The following is a 22,506-nucleotide window of genomic DNA, read 5'->3' as shown; positions in this document are numbered from 1 at the left end:
TGTTTACAGAAAGGGCTCCCTATCCTTCTCCTTCCCCTATTTCAATATTTGGTCCAATCTCTCGCAGCACTCACCTCAGGATGGAATAGTGTGGCATGGTGTAAGCTCTGCTTTTCCTCTGCCCCTGCACCTCCATCCTCAGTCACCCTCTAGCTGTGCTATGCCGACTCCCGTCCCCAGCTCCTCTTTGCCAGGCTTGGCCTCTTTAACTCTCCCAAGGAGTAACTGGAGAAACAGTTACCTCAGAGTAAATGAATAGAAGATACCATTGAGGGAGTGAGGCATTCTGAAGCTGAGTACCTCCAAGACACCCCCCCTTACCCCATCAGCTAAATCACACATCCCCCCACCCCACCCCGCACCCTCATGAGGAAGATCTCATGTCACTGCCCAGCCTCAGCACGCCATCTGCTTAGTGGCAGGCTCCAGGCTGAAGCCTAGGAAAACAGGTCCCTGCCATCCACAGACGGTGTAGTCCGCGATGTAGAATTCAGGTGTGGATAGGAGACTGCAACACAGAGTGAACCAGGGAGGCCTGGGGTGGTCTAGGAAGTCCAGGCAGGGAGTTAGCCCAGGCAGAGAGAAGGGATGACAAGAAGCTTGAAGGAAAGGTGAAGGGTACCCAGGGCAGAAAGTATACACCTGGCCACGAACAGCATGGTCAGAGGCTAGGTGCTGAGAGACTGGGACACTCAGGCCAGAAAGTATACACCTGGCAACGAACAGCATGGTCAGAGGCTAGGTGCTGAGAGACTGGGATGCCCAGGCCAGAAACCTGGCAAGACAGACAAGGGAGAGAAAACGGAGGAAGAGGCTGTCTCCAGCATTGATTAGAGGAGAGCAGGAGTTCCATATCTTGATAGGGCAATGGTTACACATCTGTAGCAATATTTGCCAAATGCTACACTCTTCAAAAGGTTAAAACTTGGTTTGTAAGCAAATATACATGTCAACCAGACTCCAGAAAAGGGACATACTAGGTTTTAGTTGCATATTTAAAGCAAATGAACCATTCTTATTAGAAAAAAATAAATGAGTAAGATTAATTACCAAGCACGGTCTATTAATTCATGACAATGTTTTGATTTCAATTACTAAATTGTGGGTATTATTTTAAAAGAGTAGGCAGAAAGATAAAGATATATCACAGTTTTAAAGGTGGTTTTGCTTTGTCAACAACTGTAGAAGGGTGGCAAATGAAATAAAATCTCATTTTTAAAAAAGACACAGGTCTGGAGAGATGTTTCGGAGGTCAAGGATCAGGGTCCTGTCACCCACAGGTGACTCACAACCATCTGTAATTCTGCTCTTGGGGGACGCAGCACCCTCCCTGACCTCTGCAGGCGCCAGGCATGCACGTGGTGCACACACAAACACACCACGGAAAACACTCATGCGCAGAAAATAAATACATCTTTTTTAAAATTGAAGAAAAGGCAGGAAAAAATGTACAGGATCTTTAGGGGTTACCATGAACCACGCAATGTCTTAAACACCCTACAAAGGTGTAAACTTATCTAACCTCTGAGGGCCTGTAAGGAAGGTTCTAGAACTATCTCCACTTTAAAGATGAGGGCACTGAGGCTCTGAGAGGGTGAGTGACCGGCCCACTGTCCCAAGGCTAGTCAGAGGAGCACTGACTGGCTGCAGAGCCCTTACACATAAAGACTGCACGTTGGAGGTGCCCCGCGCCTCCGCCAAGAGCGGAGGCGGTTACAGCTAACCTTCTGCTGGTGGCAACTCAAGAAAGGGTTTGTGATCATGACATTTATAATCATTACCTCAAAATGATCACAACTGAGACCCAGCTAGGTTGGGGACCCACTGGGTTGAGACATGGCCCCTGCCGACACAATTTAACCAGGAAGTAACATGAGAGCGTGAAAGGGGTAGGTAAGGGGTAGGATGGGGTGGTACGCCTGTGTTTACAAGGTGTAGGTGTGTGTGTGAGTGAGTGTGAGTGTGTGTGTGTGTGTGTGTGTGTGTGTGTGTATGGGTGAATGTGTGTGATGTGGGTGGGTGGGTGGGTGTGTTTAATGAATAGGGAAGGATTTTAAAATATTATAAACAATGAAATACCAACTCAAGTGTGGCAGCATACACCTACAATATCAGCATCAGGAGTCTTAGGTAGGAGCAGGATGCATTTATAGCCATCCTGGGTGACATACTGAGACTTTACCTCAACTTCCCAACCCAATTTCTTTCTTTCTTTCTTTCTTTCTTTCTTTTTTATTTATTTATTTATTTATTTATTTATTTATTTATTTATTTTTGGTTTTTTGAGACAGGGTTTCTCTGTGTAGCCTTGACTGTCCTAGACTCATCTTGTAGACCAGGCTGGCCTTGAACTCACAGCGATCCTCCTGCCTCTGCCTCCCGAGTGCTGGAATTAAAGGCTTGTGTCACCATGACTGGCCCAAATTTCTTACTAAAGAAAAATAAAATAATGAAGATAAGCATGATAGTATGCTTGGCATTACAGTAGTTGGAAGACCGAGGCAGGAAGATTGCTGTAATTTAAAGCCAGCCTGGAATATATGCTGAATACCAGGATATCATGGGCTATGGATTAAAGCCATATCTCAAAACCTTTATCTAGAAAATGGGGGTGGGGTGGGGTGGGGTGGAACAGCGTGCATGTGTGGGCTGACATTTCCAGGCCTACTGAAGTTAGTGTGTCTATAGGCAATGCATCATTGCACAGACCCAGACAATGCCTTGATTCTGCTAAGAAACTGCCACAGGTCAGGTTTCCTCAGAAAAAGACCTGAAAGAAAGATGTAAATGTGAGAGGTTTATCTGGAAGAGGATGATGAGAAGACGCAGTGGAGGAGCAGGGACCTGAGCTGAGAGGGGAAAGCCAGGGCGGAGTGCAGCATCAGAGAAACTCGTGCTGTGGTCCACTGAAGCAGACTCCCACTGGAGATAGTGTGGGATGTGCCTCCCGAGCAGGCAAACTGAGAGCAAGGAGTGAAGGGATTTCAGGTGTGGGATTCAAGACAGGGTTTGTCTGTATAGCCTTGACTGCCCTAGAATTCACTCTGTAGACCGGGCTGGCCTTGAACTCACAGAGATCCACCAGTCTCTGCTTCCCAAGTGCTGGGATGAAAAGTGTACGCCCAGCAGTAAGGAGTGAAGTTTTAAAAATAAACTGAAAGCTAGGCACAGTGAGGCAGGCCTGTAATCACAGCATTCGGGAGGCAGAGGCAGGCGGATCTCTGTGAGTTTGAGGCCAGCCTGGTTTACAAAGAGAGTCCAGGACAGCCAAGGCTACACAGAGAAACCCTGTCTCAAAAAAATTAAAATAAATAAATAAATAAATAAATAAATAAATAAATAAAATTTAAAGTAAACGTGTTTAGTGTGTGCGCACACACATGCATGTGCATACATGTGGAAGTCAAGGGACAATCTGGGGAGTTCAGTTATTCTCTTCCACCATGTGGGTCCTGGGACTGATTGCAAGTCCTCAGGCTTGGCACCAAGCTGAGCCATCTCACCAACCCAGGAGGGGAGTCCTTATTCTCCAGGGTCAGTCCATCCCTGGTTCAAAACTATGCCAGCAAGCAAGCATTAACTCACTGGTCCCACATATGAGAGAAAGCGCTTGGAAGGAGGTAGCCTGTGTTTGTAATCCCAGGCGCAGGAATGGCAGAGGGGATGTGGGCAGGGCACTAACAGAATCTACTTCATAACTCACCAGCAGTTCCTGAATGGATTAACAAATGAATGAATGAATGCAGGGCCCTTTTATACCTAAATTTAGAATTTAAAAGCTTAAAAACCTACCAAGCACCCTTCTAATTCCCCAGTCAGCATATGCCTCCTGTACTCTTGGAAGATCTAGAGCAGAAAACTTGTGTGATCTCTTAGATCATTTAAATTCTACAGCTGTGCTACTCAAAACCAGAGTAATGCTACACAGAGAAGGCAAAAGTCTCTAGGATAGAGCATAAAAAGATAAGACAAAAATACAGAAGTAGTAAGTTGAACCAACTTACCAACATGTATAGTTGACAGTGGCGTTGAAAGGTAACTTAGGTGGGAATATTTGGTTTGTTGTGTTTGGTAGGGTTTGGAGCGAGCTAAGAGGGTTCTGGCAAATGGTGAAACTTGGTCCAAAGGCTGGCTTTAAGTTCCCAAAGTAAACAGGGAAGAAATTGAAATAATAGATAAAGCACAGCAATATGGCGCTCGGTGGTTTCTGCCATGCTTTGCGGATGATCTGTCATCAGTCATGACAGGGATGTGTCCTGACTGTTATCTTCAGGTTAGGGGCAAGAAGCTCAGTTTCAGGGAAGCACGGTGACTTGTCTGAGCCTTCCCACCTACAAATGGCAGAGTGAGCTCTGATGACCAATGCCAAACCCAGCAGGTTTCCAGGGCACACCTCCCCACCTCCTCCCCGGATCCGCCAATGGAGAAGTGGTCAGGTACCAGAGCCCCTTTAGGAGCTGACGCACCTTTCTGGTCTCTACCATCTCTGTTCAGCTCCAGACCACTCCTTGGATCCTAATGGGAGGGAGGTAAGCTGTCCAAGGTGTTTCGGTTGAAGCTGGGTATGGCGGCACACACCCGAAATCCCAGAATGTAGGAAGGGTGACGTGGGGGAATCCCACTTCCAGCCCAGCCTGGGGTGCGAAAGAAGATGCTGTCTAAAAAAAAAATAAAAAATAAAAAATAAAAAAAGCAGTCTTGTTTGTCAAAGACCCTGTCCAGTTATGCTGTTTAGCCACGATGTCCTAAGATCTGCGGAATCATACCCAGCATTCCCAGATATGGGGAAGCACCAATCCGGAGAAACAGTGGTCCTGATCTCAGCCCTGCTTGGCTAGACACCACACATCATGGACAAAATCGAATGGCCATTGATTTGAAAGATACAACGGGTCTTCTGTGTTCTGTCCCTGAGAAGACAGCATCCTTAAGCAGCCTAGCTAGGCAGACATCTTACCTCTTCTTTAATATTACCAGGAGAAAAAAAAAAAAAGGATTTGGCTCAGTGGCAAAAATGCTTGCTTAGCATGGACACGTGTCCTGAGCCTATCACCTGCACCATAAAATACATAAATAAAAGCAAAAGGATTGCTGGAGGTAAAGGGCTGCAGTCCAGAACTGCACCCCTCACAGCTCAGTTAGTTATCCGCTCACTGAAAAGTCGTGCCGGGAACCCTAGGACACACACTAACCTCTACAGTTGCTAAGACTTCAACAGAGAGTGAGACAAACAGGCCCTCTGTCCTCAACATGCTCAGTATTAGTGGGCGGGTGGCACCAGGCAATTGGTTTTATGGCATAGACTAAGTTTCGGCTGTGGGATACCACCCACTGTTAGCTCACAGGATGAGGTGTGTGCAGGAACGGTGACAGCCAGAGCTGGCCTCCACCCCCGTTTGTCTGCCTCTCCAGTCTGCCCTTCCACAAACTTGACCCCTGAAGCCTCCGCTTGCAGCCTGTTCACCCTCGCCTGCGGGAGCTTAAAACGGTCCTCACCAATGGCTAGTTTCTTGCCTGGCTTTCCTAGACCTACCCCTGCCCGCCAGCACATCCTTCCACCTGTGGTCCACCTGGGGCCTCAGACAGCCCCACCCTGACAAGGCCATTCCCATCTTCTCATTTTTCCAAGCCCTGCCTTTGGTCATTTATTGGGCAACTGGAGCTAAGTTTTACAAACACCTTCGCATCATGGAGGTAAAACATTTATTTGAGTTGGGCAATGCTCTGTCCTTAAGAAGCCCTTGGAAAGCTGGGCATAGCGGTGCACGCCTTTAATTCCAGCATTCTGGGAGGCAGAGGCAGGCGGATCTCTGTGAGTTCGAGGCCAGCCTGGTCGACAAAGCAAGTGCCGGACAGCCAAGGCTACACAGAGAAACTCTGTCTAGAAAAGCAAACAAACCAACAAAAAAGCCAATGGAACTGTTCCCTTCCACAGCACTGCAGAATGTTTTTCCCTTGCCCCAGATCCCCTTAAAGGCTGGTTCACGAGGAGACTGTGTCCTGGAAGCCACACACACTTCAACAACAATAATACTTAAAAGGCTGGATTTGTTCTTTTTTTCCTCCTGAATTCCCTGTGATTTTAGTCCTGCAATAAGCCACTTTTAGCTCCAGGAAGTCCTTTCTAATGTCTATCTTAAACCACTCTCTCCCGGCTGCGTGCTCATTTCTTCCAGTCTTGTTCTTTGTGGCTTTATGGCAGCGCTGAGGCCCCCTGCTCGATGCTGGGCCTCTGCTAAAGGGATCCCGATGTGGGTAGTAGTTGATTAATAAGTGCCTGGCACTTAAACCTTATTATTCCATCTCCTCTTCCAGGTTCATCCTTCCAGACTTAAAAAAAAAAAAAAAAGCAGCTCCTCCGCCCCACTTCCCCACTTCATCACTGTGTGGCTCTCCTCTAACTCTGTTAATCAGCTTTTTTTTTTTAATCATTCGTAAGAGTTTTTGAAGAAGATCCTTAAGCCAGAAGCAAAAAAGAAAAAAAAAAAAAAAAAAAGGAAAATAAATTCCAAAAGGACCCAGGAGGGGAGCAGAGCTCCATCTGTGTCTCAGCCTGTTAGGTCCCTACCACCAGCTGACACCTCAGCACGGTCCCAGCGCAGCAGAGCCCTCCCCACAACCTATTTCAATTGCAACAGGATTGTGGAGGGGCAGAGCGTGTTCCTCCTTCTTGTGTTGTTTCCTTATGGGTCTGCTGATCCTCATGGAGCTGGGGGGGGGGATGGAGGTATGGGGGGGGTCATCTGTGGATGTGATGAGTGAAGGGGAGAAGATGCTGGACTCACTCAGATGGAAGTTTCCGTGGCTTATTACACAATACCCTTCAAATGTTTTGTTTGTTTGTTTGTTTGTTTGCCAAATTATCTCCAAGGGTGAGAGAAGGCAGACACTGAGCTTGGGGCACTTTGGCCATTCTTTCCAGGATGATGTTAAATGCAACTGTGGTGCGTGCCTGTGACGCTAGTACTGAGAAGGCTGAGGACCGAGGCTCGGAAAGCATGGTAACAGCATGCGACCCAGGATGTGGCTGTAGAGCTTGAGGCCGTTTGCTCACATCTCAGCTGTGGATGGAAACCCCGGGAGAGCGCTGGCATTCAACTTACTCTCGCCTTTTGTTTTCCACCTGAGCTGCCAGCCCGTGGGACAGAGCCACCCACGTTCTGGGTGGGTTTTTCCTTTCAGTTATCGTGTGTGAAACACACTCACAGACACACACACAACTGTGCTTCAAAGGTAACTCTGGATATAGTCAACAGTGACTACTGACCATCGCAAACACCCATGTGATCTCTGGATTCTCCAAAGTACACCCAGGAAGTCCTTTCAAACATGTAACTATTGTCAAAGTGCTAATTTACTGCAACTTGGGTCGGGTGCGCTTTTCTTTAATCTTTGCACATGTGTTAGTATTGATGTGATTCTACACATAGACACGTGGGGGGGCGGCTAGAGGAGGATGTCAGGCATCCTGTTTATCTTTCTCCGCTTTATTCCCTTGAGGCAGGATCTCTCACTAAGCCTGGAGCTAAGCTGATGGCCTCAGGGACCCTCCTGTGTCCATCCTGCACAATATTGGGCTTATAGGAATATAAAGCCATTTTGTATAGCACAGAAATAATATGAGTGAATTCAGATGGTACAGGAGAACCTACCAAGAAAAGTACAAAAGGGGTATGAAGAGATGGCTCGGTGAGTAAAGTGCTTCCCCGGCAAGTGTAAGGTCATGAGTTCGATTCCCAGCACCCAAGTAAAAGAACTGGGCATGGAAGCTCATGCTTATAGTTCAAATACTGGGAAAGGTAGAGACAGGAGGGTCTCTGGGGCTTGCTGGCTATGCAACCTCGATTAATTGGCAAGCCCATTGGGAGAACCAGTGTCAGAAAATGATGGCTCCTGAAAAAAAAATTACCTGATGCTAACTTCTGGCCTTCACATATACATATATGTACACTTGCACATAAGTGAAAAGGCACACACATATAACTACACATACACACATATATACACAAGCACATTCACACAAAGAAAAATACCAAAATAGAAATACATGAAGTGGGGCTGGAGAGGTGGCTCAGAGGTTACGAGCACTGCCTGCTCTTCCTAAAGGACCAGGTTCGATTCCCAGCACCCACATGACAGCTTACAACTGTCTGTAACTCCAAGATCTGACACCCTCATACCAGTGCACATTAATTAAAATTAAATAAAATATTAAAAAAAAATAAAGTCTTAGGGCCGGGCGTGGTGGCGCATGCCTTTAATCCCAGCACTCGGGAGGCAGAGGCAGGCGGATCGCTGTGAGTTCGAGGCCAGCCTGGTCTACAAAAGTGAGTCCAGGACAGCCTAGGATACATAGAGAAACCCTGTCTCGAAAAACAAAACAAACAAACAAACAAACAAACAAACAAAAAACCATGAAGCTCCAGTCTGGTGTGATGCTTTAAACTTTTCCTTCTACATTTTTTTTTTAATGAAGATTTGTTGTTTAAATACAAAATGTTTTAAAAGACTAGCTACTGTGTAAAGTTTCCAATAACAGACCTGGTTGCATCATGCCAGGCCTGGGGAACTGACCGAAAGTGTCTTCCAGTTGGAAAAGCAGGGGTCTGGGGGCAGCTCCTCCAGAAACCTGGGCATTCAGCAGAGGAGGGAACAGCAGGGACAAAGAATGTTCTGGAAATATGCTGGATGGTCACTGGAAGAAAAGGGTGCCTTCCTGTTCTGCCCAAGTCACTTAAGACGGTGGTGGTGGCTGTCACTGGTGAGCAGCACACGTGGCAGTGAGCTGGCATTTTCCAGAATGACCCACCCACAAACCTGGTCTTCCTGGCGCTCCTTCAGCAAAGCAAATAGCAGCTCCCTGAGAAGCGCTTGCTTGCTTTCCTTCAGACATGAAAATGGAGGAGGTCCATCTTCGGTGTGTTATAGAAACTCCACTGTGGTTTTGGTAAGACCTGTGCCACACCAGTGCCTTCCAGCATCCTCAGTCTGGTGGCTCTGAGGGTGCAGGTAGGGCAGAGCTCTCTAGCTCCATACCTGGCTGGCAGAGGTATCCACTTGGGAGGGACTTCCCCCAGCTCGCCCCAGAGCACAGCCATGCCTGCAGGCAGGACAATGCCCTCCTTATTCCTCAGTCCTCACTGCTCATTGGCCAGTGTGGAGCCTGGCTGGCGTGGCAAACATTCAGACCTGAGGCCAGCGGGCACATCTTGGGCACATTCCTTCAGCTCCTGGGTGGAAACAAGCTGTATCTGCCTGACAGTGACTCCTCATTTGGGGACAGTTGGAAAATGGAACAGAATACATACAGTGTATAGCCCAACGCAGTAAATAATTTGCTTCTTCGTTCAGTGCATGTGTCTGTTGAGGCAGCGGCTCACCATGTAGCCCGAGCAGGCCTCAGACTTTCTGTCTCCCTGCACTGTACACCTGAGCGCTGGGACGGCAGCGTGCACCACCGTGCCAGGCGCGGTGTGCGATGTTTGAACATCTGCTGTGCTTCCGGGCTAAGGCTGAAGCAGAGAGCTTGACAGACAGGAGCCCTCTGCTGAAGGAGCAGGAGTGGTCTTCTCTGACAGTAGCCACTCTGGCCTGCAGGCGCCTCTTTAACTGTCCTTAACTGAGGGAGGCACAAAGCTTTCCAATGAAAATGTTCAGAAGCAAGTAATTTACAAGTCTGAGCAGCAGGATGAACTTCACACTTAGGAACCACCTCTTTGGCCAGCAAATCTATACTGCATGTGCTCTCTGACCGTTAGATGCAGAGTAGATTCAGGAGGTGGGGTTCTGGGCTCAATACCGTACTGCATGTATTCAGATGACACTCCTTTACTCAACAACAGCCTGAAGCACCAGAGTAGTGATGCAGAGATCATCCCTGGGTGTAACACACACACGCACGCACGCACGCACGCACACACGCACGTACACACGGGAGGACAGAGTATCTCTGGTATGGCAGGACTGAGAAGTATTCCCCCCAGATATGCCAGAACTCTCTAGCAGTAAAGCAGATTAAAGTGACAGAAAGGGGCAGTAGGGAAAGAGGCTGATTTAGGGTTAAGCCTCCGGTACTGTGAGAGATGAAACCCAAGTCATCTGAAGGAAGGAAGCCGAGCAAAAGGCAGGGCACAGTTTGTGCAAAGACCCAAAGGCTTGGAGATACTTAACAATTTCAGGGAACAGGGTGAAAACTGATAAAGAAGTAAGTAAAAGAGAGACAAAGAAAGTCTGGGGGTGGGGTGGTGGTGCTGGAGAGACAGCTCAGCAGTTAAGAGCGCTCTCTGCTCTTCTAGAAGATCCAAATTTGGTTCCCAGCACCCAAGCCAGAAGGCTCACAACAACCTGTAACATCAGCTCCATAGATATGACATCCTGTTCTAGACCCCAAAGGCATCCTCACACATGCTGGCATATGCACAGAGACACATACACATAAATAAAAATAAAACATAAAAAAAATAAAGGAAGTCTGGCTCTAAATACAGCATATGAATAACTTGTCTACTACTGTAGTTTGTTTAATACTTTATGAAGGGTTTTGAACACACACCATCTCAACTTAGTAATCCCAACAAGCCTACCACATAGATAAGGAAATAGGCATGAGAGAGAGAGAGAGCACGCGCATTCCTTCAAGATTACAAAGCTAGTGGGACAGGGAGGCAGGCCAAGAGCTGTTAACACTGGAGAGCACCACTCACATTATAAGGGGGCCCATTTGTACCCATGCGTGGAGGTTATGCAGTGAGCCGCCTGTACCACCAGACCTAGTGGCTCTGCACTATCTTGGAATTGTTTTCTCTTATTTATGTGGGGTTGTTTTTCCTATGCTAAGGGCTGGTGAGAGTATAAAGAACAAAGATTTATCACTCGGGCTGGGGTTGTAACTCAGCAGGATGACTATATTCCCAGCCTAGTAGGAAGATAGGTGCTCTGGCTGGTTCTGTGTGTCAACTTGACACACGTTAGAGTCATCAGAGAGGAAAGAGCCTGGTTGAAGAAATGTCTCCGTGAGATCCAGCTGTAAGACATTTGCTCAATTAGTGATCAATGCAGGCAGGGGGGTGGGAGGGTGGGGCGAGGCGGGAGGAGGAGGAAACCTATTTCCGGTAGTGTCATCCCTGGCCTGATGGTCCTGGGTTCTATAAGAAGGTAGGTTGAGCAAGCCATGGGAAGCAAGCCCGTAAGCAGCACCCCTCCATGGCCTCTGTATTAGCCCCTTCCTCCAGGTCCCAGCCTTGCTTGAGTTCCTGTCCTGACTTCCTCCAATGATGGATTATGACCGGGAAACGTAAGCCAAATAAACCCTCTCCTCCTCAGCCTGCTTTTTGGCCATGGTGTTTTGTTGCAGTAATAGAAACCCTAAAACAGTAGGTTAGGCTATTCGATGATGAAGACAGAGAAAATCCTAGCCCTTGGTGAGCACATGAAATGTTGTAGCTAAAAAGAGGCAGCGGAGCTGGGTGTGACGGTATACATTTGTAATCCCAACACTTGGGAGGTACGGGCAGAAGGGTCAGGAGTTCAAAGCCAGCCTCTGTTACATAGAGTTAGAGGCCAGTGTGAGCCACATAAGATTCTGTCTGAAGAAATAAAAGAAACAACGCATAGAAAGATGTTAGATGGTATGAATAAACGTAAGTGTTTTTATCGAGGATAATGTGTCTAGTTTGCTAAAGGATTGGAGATTAGAGCTGCATTAAGACTCACAGGGATAGATACACACATAAAAGCATTTACAGGGTTTCATCACATTAAAAATCTAGTATATTACAGACCATTATAAGGGCTTGCCACCATCAACTTGCAGTTTAGAACTGGGAGTGTGCTCCCTCGTACTATAGGAAAAAGAGAATCACACAAAAAAATCTTGGTAAATTTAAAAAAGAAGAAAAATATTCATCTAAAGTATTACCTGTGAAACACAATCCCTATTATATTTGGTGTATATTTCTTTCTATTGTTCTCTAGGCAACATATATACATTTATGCATTGCACATCATTGCATATGTCATAAACACACATGTTATTCATATGTGTTTACCTTCTTGGGGCATAAATTATATGTTTTAAAATTCATGTGTATTTTTTTTTTAGTTTCTTTAAAGTTTTGTTGTGTATGTGTGCATGTGTGCGCGCGCACACACACATACACACCACAGTGTACAAGTGGAGATTGGAGAACAACCTAGGGCAGTTGGTTCTTGTCTTCTGCCACCTGGGTCCTAGGGACAACACTGAGGTCACCAGGTTCGGAGGCAAGTGCTTGCTTCTTGCTGCTTTACCATCTCACCAGCCCAAACTTCATGCGTTTCCAAAGTACAAATCAGGGTTGTGGATTTAGCTTAGTTGGTAGAGTGGTGGTCTGTCATCCCAGTGCTCCCCCCACCCGCCCCACCCCCCAAAAAGCACAAACCTATGAATTTGGGGATGTATACTTCAGTTATCACCAGATAAAGATCTCAAATACTCCTGTGCCCCACAAGCCCGGCTTGCGCCCCTCATCCTACCTTCCCCAGACCCCTATTTCAGGTGACCACTGAGCTCACTTCCGTAGCCTCAGGCCAGTTTTGCTCGTCCTGGAAGTTCGTGTTCATGGAGCCATGTGTGTGCTCTTTCTCTCCGCCTCTACTGCTCAGCTTGATGGTTTTGAGGTTTATCACATGATCCTGCAGGTGTCAATAATTTCTTCAGGCTTACTGCCGACTTATGTTCCAGTAGAAAAGTCCACCGGAGTTGGTTTATCACTGGACATCTAGATAACTTCTGGGTTGGGCTAGAGTGCCCAGGATGCTCTGGTCACTCTGTGCCAGACTTTCTTGTGGATGTACTGCCTTGATCCTCAGGAAGGGCCCAGGAGCAATGCTGCCCCTAGAACAGGTATGTCCATTTAAACTTACAGGAGGCCACCAATTTCCAAAGTGGTTTTACTCTTCTTCACAGAATGACAGCTGTGGTTGACCAGCATCCCTGTCAGCACTTGGTATGGCTACTCTCTTGATGTTAGCCATTTTGGCGAGGATATGCTGGCTTTAATATGCATTTCCCTAAGGATGGTGATCATTTTTTAAAAGGCGAATGTTTTCATAATTGAGGTTGTTTGTATGCTTGGCTGTTTAAGTTCATACTTAGTGTTCATCTGTTACAGTCTTCATAATAACTATATTAATGACTCTTAGTAGTCTAAGAAGAGAATTATTTGCAATTTACTTAATTAGCCTTCTATTACACATTTAAGTAATTTCCAGCATCTCATAATTCTAAACAGCACCAATATTAACATTTTAGTCATAAACTTCTCTCTATGTTTTAGATTTATACATTCAAATATGTAATATATGTATGGTTCTCATATTTTGGGTTATTTTCTCCAAATTAATCATAGACATGAGATGATCTGGTTGTAAGCATTTTCATTGGCTAGAATGTAGTGTTGGATAGACTGTTTACTTAACACACATAAAGTCTTGGAGTGCGTCGTCATACCACAAAAGAAAAAAGAAAAACTCATGTTTCATCTTTTCTTTTTTCTCTCTCTTCCTCCCCCTCTCTTTTAAGACAGGGTCTCATTGTGTTGTCCAGACTGTCCTTGAAGCCGCTATGCTCCTGCCTCAGTTTCCTGTGTTTACAGGCATATGACCCCATACACTGCCAATTTCCATTAGATTCCTGGCTATGCATGAAGGGTTGGCAATGCTCCTGGCATAGTGTTCTGGTGCCGTAGTAGATGTCACACTGTCTTGAGCCAAGTAAAAATAGGGAAAAGAGGAAAACCGGAGGGCTTTGTCCCTTAAGGATGACCCACCAAAACTGACCAACAGTAGCTCTTCCAGAATTCGCCCACAGGAAGTGTCTGGTTGGAGGAAGTGGCGTTTGAGGTGTATTTTCTTGCCATACACATTTCTGTGGGGTTGCGTTTGGATCCAGTGGGCTCCAGAGAGGATGCTGATAACGAGAGAGGACGCCGCGGAGAGGAGCTGAGGTGGGCACTGAAGTCCACTACAAAGGCAGTGTGGGAGATGGATTGAGACGTTCTTTTGATGCCGGGAAAGGCTGGAGGAACTCACAGCATTGTGCAGGGTGCCCAGGAGAGCATAGTACTTCTGTCTACTGCACAGGCCCTTCTCAACGGCTCCCCAAACACTTCAGCAGGAGGCTCACCTCTACACTCTTGTTTCAAGAAGGGAAGGTGAACACAGGGGAAGTGTGAGGATCCCATCAACTCCCGTGGGCAGCTTGAGAAGCCTCCTTCGTGGGAGAAAACGCCTTTGGACCAGGTTTCAAGGCCTCATCCAGAGCATACCCACTGGCGTGTTTCCTCAAGGTAACCATGGCTGAACTCCAAAGGGCAGCCAGCAGAGCGCCTCCATCTGCCGGGCGACCTCACTCTTGCCTGCTGTTCCCAGACCTTCCACATTATTCTAAGACAGTTGGGGGCTGTCTTTGGGGGAGGGGCGCTTGGGTTATAGCTCAGGACAGCATCTGTCGAGCATGCGGAAAAAGCTGGGTTTCATTCCTTGGCGCTTAAAGAAGCCAGGACAATGTAGGGTCTGAGTCAGGGGTGATGATACATACCTGTAACCAATCCCAAACACTCCCAGGAGGCAGAGGCAGGAGGATGAGGAGTTCAAGACCATCCTCTGCTACATAGTAAGTTCAAGGCCAGAGTAGATTACTTGAGACCTTCTCAAAAAACAATAAAGTAAATGTGACCCCCTCAAGGACACACAGCATTTCTTTTTCATGTCTCAGGATAATTTCCCCTGAGATGGGGACACAGGGATCTTCAGTCTGGGGTTTATTCCTAGGGGGCTCCTGGGCAGAACTGGCAGATCTGACATAAAGGAGGCAGGCAGTAAGAGATGAGCTATGAGGCCATTCCTGCTGTGGGCAGCCCAAGTTCAGTCCTATGTGGTCCTCTGCCACTCCCATTAAGTGCTCATCACTGGCTGAGGGTATTCGGCTGGGATGACCATCTGTGACAGTGGTCACAACCTGCTGCAGGCAGCGTGGGCTACAGATGCTGTAGGAAGCTCCAGGGCAGAGATACAGGCATGGCAGCTGAAAGTCAGGCTGCCTTCTTGCTGAGGTAGAACAGCAAGAGGCTGTGGGCAGGACCCAAGATAATACCAGTGAGTGTGGGGAGCCTCCATCATGGGCTCAGGCTGGCCAATGAACAGATCCTCAACAAAGTACAGGCTCTGCTAGCTTTGCCGTCGTCAAAGGCACAGCTCCTGTTTGTTCTCCAGAAACCTCAAAATACCACCATCAGTCAGCTGGACTATTTTAAGATCAAACCCAGGAGGCCAGCACCCCTCACTTGCTTTCAAAGGGCATTGTAGTTCCTAGACCCGCAGTGCTGGCTTCGTCTGCCCACTTGCTAAAAATGTTCACTTGTGGGTTCCACCCCAAACCTACGGATTCAAGATACAGTGGAATCTGCACTTGAGATACACTGTTCAGATTCTAAAATTGATAACTCAATAGTTTCCAAAATGAAGCATGCATGCACGTGCACACGCGGACGTGCGCGCACACACACAAATAAACACACGCACAAGCGCACACCACATATTTGTTGTTTTTTGTTTTGTTTTTGTATTTATTTATTTACTTTTATTTTACTTTATTTTTTGGTTTTTAAAGACAGGGTTTCCTCTATGTAGCCTTGGCTATCCTGGAACTAACTCTGTAGACCAGGCTGGCCTCAAATTCAGAGATCCACCTACCTCTGCCTCCCAAGTGCTGGGATTATAGGCACGCGCCACCACACCCGTATCTGTGAGGGTAGAGCACACGTCCAAGTCAAAGGACAAGTTGCAGGAACTGGTGTTCTCCTGTCATGTGGGTTCTGGGAATCAAACTCAGTTTGTTGAACTTGGCAGCAAGCACTTGTCCCATGTCAGTTAGTGGATCCATTTAGAGTGCTCTGCTCTCCGTGATAGATTCCCCAAGCAACAGCTGAAAAGAGGGTTAAAAATAAAATAAAATAATAAAAATAAAAAAGAAGAGCTGAGATCTCAGAAAATGGTTTGTTTTACTGCTGCTTAGTACCGTTAATTATAATTCTTTTTGTTGTTGTTTGGTTTTTTGTTTTTGTTTGTTTGTTTGTTTTTCAAGGCTGGGTTTCTCCGTGTATAGATCTGGCTGTCCTGGAACTCTCTTTGTAGACCAGGCTGGCCTCAAACTCACTAAGATCCCCCTGCCTCCTGAGTGCTGGGATTAAAGGCGTGTGCCACCATGTGCAGCTAAGTATTTCTAATTCTTGATTACCAACCATGGAGCAAAGCCAGGTACCACAGCAGAGGATAACCTGAAGGAGATCTGTGCTGGATTTTATGGGTGTGGGTTGCTTTGCGTCTCTGCTTCCTAAGCTAATATTTAAATTAGTTTGCTTGTTCTGAGGCCACACCAGGTGGACAGGAAAGGGGAAAGTGTGGAATATTGGGGTGGGGGTGGGGGAGCCCGGTAATGGGTTGTTTTTTTTTTTTAAAAGGCTACCCTAGCATTTTATTTTGGTTATGAGCCTAGCCTTTAACGGCTGAGCCCTACCCTAGCATTTTAAGTGAATCACAGAATGTGACAAGTTGGGGGTACGAATCAGTTAGTTGGTGGGGGCAACCTTAACCCAAGATAGGGTTGGTTTAGTTGAGCTGGCCCAGGATAAATGTGGGCAGGGATTGGAGCAGCAAGTGGCAGAAGGGGCACCATACCTGGTCACACAGGTTGACATTCTACAGGGCAGACAGATGTCATTACTTCCCAGCCCCTCCTGAACCACCCTGTCCCCCTGACACCAAGCCCCCACAGCAGGGCTCTCTCAGTACTGTGACATCACAATGTGACCCATCCAGCATTTGGGGACTGATTTATCCCAAGGGCCTAGGACACTTGATCGCCGTCCAAGTTGAGCTCACCGGCAGTTACAAATTCACAGCAGCAAGCCACCTGCTGCCTGCTACTGCCTGACCAGGTGCACCTGGTGAGTACTGATACCTTGTCCCCAGCCTTTAGGACCAAAACACAGCCAACAGCTGCAAGCTTAATGCCTTGGAGCTCCCCTTGTCACACTAAGTCAGACCGGGTCAAATGGTAGCCAGGAATATGCAGGAACGAGCCCAACCCCTTCTTGGGAATGTTGACACAGCTGTGGCATACCTGCCTCCTTCTGAGCTTTTTCCTGCAGGCTAACCACCTGGAGGAGGTGGGGCTCGAACCGGCACCTGCTCCCTAGGTAAAGGTCACCCAAGGCTACGTTTGTGGATGCCAAGTCGTCTGAAGTCTATTCCCCAGCCCTCACCTAGGTCATAAGCAGCAATTGGCTGAACACACTCCTCCCTGTAGGTAGCTTTGGGGTGATGGGTGGAGAGGAAGGAGGGAGCATGCAAGGTGCCCAGTGCGTTGCAGAGCATTAGCTTCCATTATTGCTTTTCATTCCTGGTACTGATCTGAGAAATAGGTTATCCTCACAGTCCTCACAGATGAACCGAGGACTGTGTTCTGTGCTGGCCATGCACTTAAACGAGGGGGAGCAACCTGAAATGTACATGCGTTCTGTACTAACTGTCCCCAACAAGAATTCTCTGGAAGTGCAAGTGAGAATGCATAGCCCAGCCTGGCCCTCTGGCAGCATGGCTGGGGACCGAGCGTCTCAACATCAGTGGGCCATTAGACCAAAAGATCTTAAAGGTCTTTTCAGATCCCACATGGCAGAATTCTGAATCACATAGCTTGCTTAACTTGTGTGAGCCCACACAAGCCAGCCTTCCATATCTATGGTGGAGTCTGCGTTAGTTTGGCAGAGCCAGAAGGAGCCCTGGAGATCAATGACATCTACCTGACGGGCCCCATGTGGTAACCACAGCATGAGCTGGCTACCCAGGTTATCCAAAGCCATGGGACCAAGACAGGGTTAAGACACACTGAGCAGAGGAGTGAGGAAATTACTCAACACCCAAGCTCTGCCATTTGACTTCCAGAACCATCAGTTAGATAGATTTTGGTGCCAAGCACAGTGGCACCTGCTCCTATGTCCAGCATTCAAATGGTAGAGGCAGGAGGGTCAGGAGGTCAGAGCCATCCTCACCTACAGTAGAGTTCTAGGCCAGCCTGGGCTACACAAGACCTCTGTTCAAAAACCACAAAAGGTTGTGGCTAAGGCTAGCTTTGGGACCGACCAAGAGCGCCACCATCCCCGTTTCTCAGCTTGGGATGATTATGCAGCTGGCTCCAAGGTAAGGTACTTGAGGACATGTCACAAGCATCCCGTGGCAATGCGTGTCTTAGCAAGGAGACCCCACATCTCCATTTGCAGCTACTTTCCTGTCCAGCACAAATAGCATTTCCTAATCATGTCTGGTCTTGTCTTTCTCTCTTTCTTTCTTTTCTTCTTTCTTCCTTCCTTTCTTTCTTTCCTCCTCCTTTTCCTCCTCCTCCTCCTTCTCCTTTTTGTTTTTTTTTTGAATCAGGATCCTATGCAGCCCAGGCTATGTAGTGAGCCCTTGCCCTTCCCTCCCTGGGCCCGGGATCAGCTGTACAGCGCCATGACAATTTTTCTTAATCTTCCCCTTGGACAAGTTTCCACTGTCCCGCCTGATTTTGAGGCCCGCGAAGGCTTTGTCCCAGATGGTGTCAGGTTTGCCACAGACTGCCTGTTTTGGTGCCTGGATGTTTCCTTCTGATGGGACAAGGCAGAGCAAGTATTTCCACCCCAACAGATGTTCTGTGCTGAGGAAGAATATGCTAATGGAAATGAGCCCTGTCTAATTGTGGCAATTTCCCTTCTGTGTCCACCCCGAAATAGTAGCCATGCCCTGTGCTTTTTTTTCACACCAGGGAGCCCCAAATTGGTAGCTGAAATGAGGCTACGGAGGAGCCAATGAATAGACCTCTGGTGCCACTGATAAAGAGGAAGGCTCCAGCCTTTTCAGTGTGTCCATGTGTGACACACAGAGCCACTGCTGGTGGATTTGACTGTTGGTGGGCTTAGAGAAACAGAATCTCTAGGAAATTAATGGAGAGCCAAGCCCCATAGGACATGATCTGACCTTTTGAACCCAACTCTGAGTTTATATCTGTCCAATATCAATAGAACATTCTTCTATCATGGGTCTGTTCTCTACATGTGCCAATTAATAGGGCAGTTGCTAGCCCCTTTGAGGCCACAGAGCCTTCAAAATGTGGCTAGTGGGGCTAAAGAACTGCATTTAAAACTTACATTTAAGCTGGGCGTGGTGGCGCACACCTTTAATCCCAGCACTCAGGAGGCAGAGGCAGGCGGATGGCTGTGAGTTCTAGGCCAGCCTGGTCTACAAAGTGAGTCTAGGACAGCCAAGGCTACACAGAGAGACCCTGTCTTGAAAAAACCAACCAAACAAACAAAACAAAAACTCTGTATTAGATCACAGGGCCATTCTTGGCTACAATGAGCTGGACAGGGTAGCTCTAACTGCTGCCCACTTCTGTGATGTCATCTCTGCCTCAGCCTCTTCCTCTCCAGCTCTCTCTCTCTCTCTCTCTCTCTCTCTCTCTCTCTCTCTCTCTCTCTCTCTCAGTCTCGCTCCCAGTCTGTCTACACTTCGGCTTGACATATGTTGTTTACCTTGCTGGTACTGTTCTCCAGATCATTTCATGATCTTTCTCTTTTCCTTGTCACAGTTCACTATGAGGGCTTCAGATGGGCTTTCTCCTCAGCCGGAAGGTCTTAGTTTTATCCAACTGTCCCCATTCTCGTTTTTTTCTGAAACCATTATTTCTGTTTTGTCTCATATATTGGCATCTCCTGAGAGTTTCAGTTCCCCCAGAGTGTGGGTGCTGTCTTCTCACCCGCCACCTCATGCCTGGGACAGTGCCTGACAGGACAAGTGCTCAGCCAGAATCTTATCTAAGCCAGCGGGGCACACTGCAGGCAGCCACACTGCAGTGATGAGAGATGACCAGGGCTTTGGTGCCCTCGCCAGGTAACCCCAGCAGATAGCTCGGTGCAGCTGAGGTTACTCACTTCTCCTGGTTCTGTGGCTCAGAAACTGGGCACTCTGTTTGGTGCGACATCCGTGAGGGCCACTCATTCAGTTATGAGCAAAGGCTGGGCCCATGAAGGCCTTGCTCACAAGCCTGCAGCACTCAGTCTCTCCAGGTAGCTGGGGTTCCCTTCCAGCATGGTTGTCTCCTGTGAGCTCACATTTTACGTGACAATTAGCTTCTGAGAGAGGAAGCACAAGGTGCCCGTCATTTGCATCACATACATTGATCAAGCCAAGCCATGGAGCAAGCCCAGATAAACCACCTTTGCAGACAACCATGGGTGCTACAGATAGGCAGAGTCCCCACTGTCCTCCAACATTTGGAGGCTCCTTAACTCCAGATCTGCAAGGGTGAGGCCTAAGACTTTATTCTTAGTTAGCCCCAAGATAGGCCATGACTGCAGGTCAGTGGGTGCTTGGATATCACAACCCACTAGGGCTGGCCTTATACTGAGATTTGTCCCCAGGCCCACCAATGGGCATCCTTCCTTTGAGGTAAGCATTCCTCTCCTCTGCTAAGTCCCATGTGCTTGCCCAGTTTTCCTCGCCAGCACAGGTGCCCAGAAACAGCATGGAGTGACTTCCTTTTGTGGAATTCTGTCCTCCAGGCACTATGTGGCTGCTGATGTTTTGAAGTCAGCAGCCCTGACGACCCTCATGGGTCCCTCACAAGTTCAGACCCACTAACATTTCTTCTTGGAGAAGATGATGAGGCTCAGGAAAGGGAGTTCAGAAGCAGAATAAGCAGCTCATGGGGAGGCTGCACATGAGACTCTGGGAGGAGCCTTTCCCTGCCCTCCCAGACGATGCCGAAGGAGCCATGCTTGCTGTGGGGCTGGTAGAGTTCAGTGGCGTAACATCCTGTTAGCTGTCCATGTCCTTGCAAGTAATCAGTTAAACTCATTGGGTCACCAAACTGGTCTTTGAAGTGGGTTTCTTTGCTCTGTCGTTGGCACCCTATCTGAGGTAAATGCGTCTGTGTTCACATCTTCTCAGACAATGTTGAAAAAAAAAACCATAATCCTATGTCCCAAACACTACCACGCATTTCTTCTTTTCTTTAACATTTGGTTCTCGACATGCCTGCCTTGTGAAATTGGTGGGTGAGCGTTCACAGTTATGGGACTAGAAACCAAAGTCAGATGCACATGGTCTCAGACGTACAATGGCTTGCTGTGTGATATCTCAATCTCTTTAAAACGCTTAAGAATCGTATAAGTATTTTTCCCGCCTGCACACATATGTGTGCCCCATGCAAGCCTAGTGCCCACAGAGAGCAGAAGAGGGTGCCAGACCCACTGGAACTAGCGTCACAGCTGGCTGTGAGGCACTGTGTGGGAGCTGGGAATCAAACCTGGCTCCTCAGCAAGAGCAACCAGTGCTTTTCACTGCTGAGCCATCTGCCCAGTCATCATATTTAAATCTTGATGGTGGTGGGAAAGCAACACACGTTCAGTAGAAACTACATCTGGATTTTTTGAATTATGATCTTTTCCCAGGCTGATGACATGAGAGTCAGTCATTTCTCGGGATGCTAGGCAAGGGTCGTGAACTTCAGCTGTCAGTCAGACATCTGTTCACATGTAGTTATGAGACTAAACCAGAGCTTGTACGGGATTCTGCATTCAATAGTATACCCGAGATAGTCCACATCTTATTGAAATTTTTCTTTTAGTTCGGCTCAACTGTTTTTTAATGTATTTGAACATGGTTAAGGTGGACTAAGACACAATGTGCAGTAGGTCAGGTTCTTAAATGCAATTTCAATGTACACTGTGCATGTCAGGATGTAAACACATCCTGAGTCAAGGATCACATGTAGTTTAAAAGAATAGAATGTTCTGGATTCTGTGATACAGTCCTGCAACTCCAGGTGCTTGGGAGGCTGAGGCAGAAAAATAACAAATTCAGAGCCTGTTTGTAATACACACACAGAGAGAGAGAGAGAGAGAGAGAGAGAGAGAGACAGACAGACAGACAGACAGACAGACAGACAGAGAAAGACAGAGACAGACAGACAGACAGATCTAGATACAGATCAGAAGGCAGGCAGGGTCCTTGTAAGTTCCAAAGAGCCCACAGTGAACCAGACCTCCAAAACTGTAGGACAGTCTCAGATAGGTCATTAAAGTCTAGGATGAGAAGAAACCTAAAAATTAGCCAAAGTCTGCTTTACCTACAGCATATTGGTTCAAGGGATGCTAATTGGTGTTCCTTAGAAGGCTGTCTAGGAAGTTTAGGTGGCAATGGATGTGACTAGTTCTTTTGTTCTACAGGAGCCTTAGATAAGCAGGAAATAGCCTGGATCCTCAGGAGTTGAGGGAAAAAACCAGGGCAGTTGAGAAAATATTCACTGAACTGTTCTGTCTTAGCAATGCTTGGTTTTCCTCTGCTCTAACACTACAACCAGCAAAGAAAGACATCTGCAACCCAAAAAGATGGGAGAGTTTCTAACAATAGCCACCAATACTGAAGAACAGG

At 47.4% G+C, this 22,506-nt stretch overlaps 1 protein-coding gene across 1 annotated transcript in view; it reads left to right on the top strand.

Annotated features, from left to right (window-relative positions):
• The first annotated feature begins 16,818 nt into the window (after nucleotides 1–16,818).
• Nucleotides 16,819–22,506, top strand: part of BANF2 (BANF family member 2) — a 42,027-nt gene continuing 36,339 nt past the window's right edge. Inside the window, exon 1 of the mRNA XM_084775900.1 lies at nucleotides 16,819–16,985. The gene's annotated coding sequence lies outside the window, so the exon portion shown is untranslated. The remainder of the gene's footprint in view (nucleotides 16,986–22,506) is intronic.

Source organism: Acomys minous, assembly GCF_964271855.1.
Source record: "Acomys minous genome assembly, chromosome: 3".
In the NCBI taxonomy this organism is placed as follows: domain Eukaryota; kingdom Metazoa; phylum Chordata; class Mammalia; order Rodentia; family Muridae; genus Acomys; species Acomys minous.
Note: the sequence above shows the minus strand (reverse complement) of the source record. Positions and strands in the feature narration are given on the sequence as shown.